The following is a 6,000-nucleotide window of genomic DNA, read 5'->3' on the forward strand; positions in this document are numbered from 1 at the left end:
CAGCCATGAGGAAAACCCTACAAAACGACTTCTGCCCTGAGACCAGATGAGACTAAACAGCCATGAGTAAAACCCTACAAAACGACTTCTGCCCTGAGACCAGAGGAGACAGTTGACTCCCTTTTGTCCTACTATGTTGCCCTGAGAACAGAAAAATAGGACTTCTGCTCTGAGACCAGGAGGGATTCACCTGCCCTCAGACAATTTCTGCCCTGAGACCAGATCAGATTCACCTGCCCTCAGACAATATCTGCCCTGAGACCAGAGGAGACAGTTGACTCCCTTTGTCCTATGTTGCCCTGAGAACAGAAAAATAGGACTTCTGCTCTGAGACCAGGAGGGATTCACCTGCCCTCAGACAATTTCTGCCCTGAGACCAGATCAGATTCACCTGCCCTCAGACAATATCTGCCCTGAGACCAGAGGAGACAGTTGACTCCCTTTGTCCTATGTTGCCCTGAGAACAGAAAAATAGGACTTCTGCTATGAGACCAGGAGGGATTCACCTGTCCTCAGACAACTTCTGCCCTGAACCAGAGGAGACAGTTGGCTCACCTTTCCCCTTCTGCTCTGAGACCAGATGAGACTAAACAGCCATGAGGAAAATCCTACAAAACAACTTCTGCCCTGAGACCAGAGGAGACAGTTGACTCCTTTTGTCCAAATGCTGCCCTGAGAACAGAAAAATAGGACTTCTGCTCCGAGACCAGGAGGGATTCACCTGTCCTCAGACAACTTCTGCCCTGAGACCAGAGGAGACAGTTGGCTCCCATTTGCCCTTCTGCCCTGAGACCAGAGGAGACAGTTGACTCCTTTTGTCCTACGATGTTGCCCTGAGAACAGAAAAACAGGAATTCTGCTCTGACACCAGATGAGACAGTTGACTCCCTTTTGTCCTATGTTGCCCCGATGTCACACCGCGGTGAGGAGTGTCCTGTCTTGGGTTTTTTGTCTTGTGATATTCATGTTTTATTTTGAAAAGTAAAGTCTCCTCTCGTTTCAGGTCACTTGCCCTCCTTCCTTGTGTCACCGGTCTGGCGTCTCCCCTGATCCCTGATTGTTTCCACCTGTGTCATCCCTCCTCATGTGTATATAGTCTTTGTCTTCCCCTGTCTGCGTTGCCAGAGTATTTTGTTTGTCTCGTCGAGTACATCCAGCCTTGATCACTGCCTTGTTCGTTACCAAGATATGTATTGCCAAGCTTTATTTTCTGTTTAGTATTCCTCTGAAGAAGAGTGATTTTTTGTTAATAATATTTTTGGTCAGTCTTTTGTTTCGATCAGTTAATTTCATAGCGTTTGTTTCTCCCTCCGTTTGGAGCGCTTTTCTTTCATAAAGTTTTGTACCCAGAGTAGTTTAAGTTTATAGCCTGTGAGCTTTCCTCGTTGAGTGATTTTCTGTTTGTTATTTTTTCATAGAGATTATTGAGATCAGTGTAGTTGTCTCTTGTGTTGTCTGTTCTGTGTCTTGTCCCCTGGACACCTAGATTTTCATAGATATTTTGTCATTCTGTCTGAAGAGATACTGCTCAGAAAATAAAACCTGTCATTACTGCTATCTTTCTGCATCGGAGTCCTCTTTCTCTGCCAAGCCTGACACCTGATAACAGAAAAATAGGACTTCTGCCCTAAGACCAGGAGAGATTCACCTGCCCTGAGACCAGATGAGACTAAACAGCCTGAGTAAAACCCTACAAAACGACTTCTGCCCTGAGACCAGAGGAGACAGTTGACTCCCTTTTGTCCTACTATGTTGCCCTGAGAACAGAAAAATAGGACTTCTGCTATGAGACCAGATCAGATTCACCTGCCCTCAGACAACTTGTGCCCTGAGACCAGAGGAGACAGTTGACTCCCTTTTGTCCTACTATGTTGCCCTGTGAACAGAAAAATAAGACTTCTGCTCTGAGACCAGGAGGGATTCACCTGCCCTCAGGCAAGTTCTGCTCTGAGACCAGATGCGACTAAACAGCCATGAGGAAAATCCTACAAAACAACTTCTGCCCTGAGACCAGAGGAGACAGTTGACTCCTTTTGTCCAACTATGTTGCCCTGAGAACAGGAAAAATAGGACTTCTGCTCTGACGCCAGGAAGGATTCACCTGCCCTCAGACAATTTCTGCCCTGAGACCAGGAGAGATTCACCTGCCCTCAGACAATATCTGCCCTGAGACCAGAGGAGACAGTTGGCTCACCTTTCCCCTTCTGCTCTGAGACCAGATGAGACTAAACAGCCATGAGGAAAATCCTACAAAACAACTTCTGCCCTGAGACCAGAGGAGACAGTTGACTCCTTTTGTCCAAATGCTGCCCTGAGAACAGAAAAATAGGACTTCTGCTCTGAGACCAGGAGGGATTCACCTGTCCTCAGACAACTTCTGCCCTGAGCCCAGAGGAGACAGTTGACTCCTTTTGTCCTACGATGTTGCCCTGAGAACAGAAAAACAGGAATTCTGCTCTGACACCAGATGAGACAGTTGACTCCCTTTTGTCCTATGTTGCCCCGATGTCACACCGCGGTGAGGAGTGTCCTGTCTTGGGTTTTTTGTCTTGTGATATTCATGTTTTATTTTGAAAAGTAAAGTCTCCTCTCGTTTCAGGTCACTTGCCCTCCTTCCTTGTCACCGGTCTGGCGTCTCCCCTGATCCCTGATTGTTTCCACCTGTGTCATCCCTCCTCATGTGTATATAGTCTTTGTCTTCCCCTGTCTGCGTTGCCAGAGTATTTCGTTTGTCTCGTCGAGTACATCCAGCCTTGTTCACAGCCTTGATCACTGCCTTGTTCGTTACCAAGATATATATTGCCAAGCTTTATTTTCTGTTTAGTATTCGTCTGAAGAAGAGTGATTTTTTGTTAATAATATTATTGGTCAGTCTTTTGTTTCGATCAGTTAATTTCATAGCGTTTGTTTCTCCCTCCGTTTGGAGCGCTTTTCTTTCATAAAGTTTTGTACCCAGAGTAGTTTAAGTTTATAGCCTGTGCGCTTTCCTCGTTGAGTGATTTTCTGTTTGTTATTTTTTCATAGAAAGAGATTATTGAGATCAGTGTAGTTGTCTCTTGTGTTGTCTGTTCTGTGTCTTGTCCCCTGGACACCTAGATTTTCATAGTCAGATATTTTGTCATTCTGTCTGAAGAGATACTGCTCAGAAAATAAAACCTGTCATTACTGCTACCTTTCTGCATCTGAGTCCTCTTTCTCTGCCAAGCCTGACACCTGATAACAGAAAAATAGGACTTCTGCCCTAAGACCAGGAGAGATTCACCTGCCCTCAGACAATATCTGCCCTGAGACCAGATGAGACTAAACAGCCTGAGTAAAACCCTACAAAACGACTTCTGCCCTGAGACCAGAGGAGACAGTTGACTCCCTTTTGTCCTACTATGTTGCCCTGAGAACAGAAAAATAGGACTTCTGCTCTGAGACCAGGAGGGATTCACCTGCCCTCAGACAATTTCTGCCCTGAGACCAGGAGGGATTCACCTGCCCTCAGACAACTTCTGCCCTGAGACCAGAGGAGACAGTTGACTCCGTTTTGTCCAAACTCTGCCCTGAGAACAGAAAAATAAGACTTCTGCTCTGAGACCATGAGGGATTTGCCTGCCCTCAGACAACTTCTGCCCTGAGACCAGAGGAGACAGTTGACTCCTTTTGTCCTACTATGTTGCCCTGAGAACAGAAAAACAGGAATTCTGCTCTGAGGCCAGATGAGACAGTTGACTCCCTTTTGTCCTATGTTGCCCTGAGAACAGAAAAATAGGACTTCTGCTCTGAGACCAGGAGGGATTCACCTGCCCTCGGACAATTTCTGCCCTGAGACCAGAGGAGACAGTTGACTCCCTTTTGTCCAAACTCTGCCCTGAGAACAGAAAAATAGGACTTCTGCTCTGAGACCATGAGGGATTCGCCTGCCCTCAGACAACTTCTGCCCTGAGACCAGAGGAGACAGTTGGCTCACCTTTGCCCTTCTGCTCTGAGACCAGATGAGACTAAACAGCCATGAGGAAAATCCTACAAAACGACTTCCACCCTGAGACCAGAGGAGACAGTGGATTTCAGACAGAGGATTTCAGTTTGTACATGTTAATGATGAGTCATCCCTGTATACCAAGGTTAGTCATGGTGTTCCTCAAGGCTCCGTGCTTGGACCCATACTATTCACCTTATATATGCTCCCTCTAGGAAATATGATTCGGAAACACTCCATAAACTTTCATTGTTATGCAGATGATACCCAATTATACCTATCAATAAAGCCAAATGAAACTAATCAGCTTACTAAACTCCATGCATGTCTCAAGGACATTAAGACCTGGATGACCTGCAATTTTCTGCTGTTAAATTCAGATAAAACTGAAGTTATAGTACTTGGTCCTAAACACCTTAGAGATGCATTATCTAATGATATAGCTAGTTTGGATGGCATTAACTTGGCCTCCAGCACCACCGTCAGGAATCTGGGAGTTATCTTTGATCAAGATATGTCCTTCAACTCCCACATAAAACAAATTTCAAGGTCTGCATTTTTTCATCTACGTAACATTGCAAAAATCAGGCCCATCCTGTCTCAAAAAGACGCAGAAAAGCTAGTCCATGCATTTGTTACTTCCAGGCTGGACTATTGTAATTCTCTATTATCAGGCTGCCCTAACAAGTCTCTAAAGAGTCTCCAGCTGGTCCAGAATGCTGCAGCACGTGTACTGACAGGAACTAAGAAAAGAGATCATATTGCTCCTGTATTGGCCTCTCTGCACTGGCTCCCTGTAAAATCAAGAATAGAGTTTAAAATCCTTCTCCTCACTTACAAAGCTGTTAATAGTCAGGCACCATCATATCTCCAGGAGCTCATACTACCCTATCACCCAACTAGAGCATTACGCTCCCAGAACGCAGGATTACTTGTAGTTCCTAAAGTCTCCAAAAGCAGAATGGGAGCCAGAGCCTTCAGTTATCAAGCTCCTCTTCTGTGGAACCATCTTCCTGTTTTGGTCCGGGAGGCGGACACCCTCTCTACCTTTAAGAGTAGACTTAAGACCTTCCTTTTCGATAGAGCTTATAGTTAGGGCTGGCCCAGGCCTGTCTTGGACCAGCTCTTAGTTATGCTGCTATAGGCCTAGTCCGGGGGACAAATGACACACTGAGCTTCTCTCTCCTCCTCTCCTCTCCATCTGTATATATTATGCCTGTATACATGCCCATTCTCTGCATGTCACTGACTTACTTCTTCCCCGGAGTCCTTGTGCTTTCTAGTCCTACAGGCTCCCATGGATCCTGGCGGCGCCCGGGTCGTGGATCGTGGATGCGCCTACTGCTATGGCCCTGCCTGATCGTGGATGCGCCTACTGCTATGGCCCTGCATGATCGTGGATGCGCCTACTGCTATGGCCCTGCCTGATCATGGATGCGCCTACTGCCATGACCCTGCCTGACACCCACCACTACTGTCGCTAATATTAGTCATATCTCTGTTACATACGTTCCACTACTATCCTTACCGTTAATCACTACTACTGTTATCACTAGTAATCACATTTCCATGTGCATTTCATTGTTGTTGCTGTGATGCCTCTTTATGTACTTTCATTCCTGTCAACCATCCATTATAATTGTATACATTGTGATCTCGTTGATCTGCTCTGTACATGCGACATCTATTGCACGTCTGTCCGTCCTGGGAGAGGGATCCCTTCTCTGTGGCTCTTCCTGAGGTTTCTTCCACATTTTTTTTCCTTGTTAAAAGGGCTTTTTTTTGGGGGGGCAAGTTTTTCCTCACTCGAATCTGGGGCCAAAGGACAGAGGGTGTCGTCTCTGTACAGATTGTAAAGCCCTGTGAGGCAAACTGTGATTTGTGAATTTGGGCTATACAAATAAAATTTGATTTGATTTGATTTGATGTAAAATACAAATTCCACCGGAATCCAACCAAAACTGGCGACGCTGCTTACACCAGTGAGGAGGACATGCCTGATCGATTTCGAGTCAATCGGTCAAGCCAATCACTAA

Source organism: Pagrus pagrus, assembly GCF_965226575.1.
Source record: "Pagrus pagrus genome assembly, chromosome: 24".
In the NCBI taxonomy this organism is placed as follows: Eukaryota; Metazoa; Chordata; class Actinopteri; order Spariformes; family Sparidae; genus Pagrus; species Pagrus pagrus.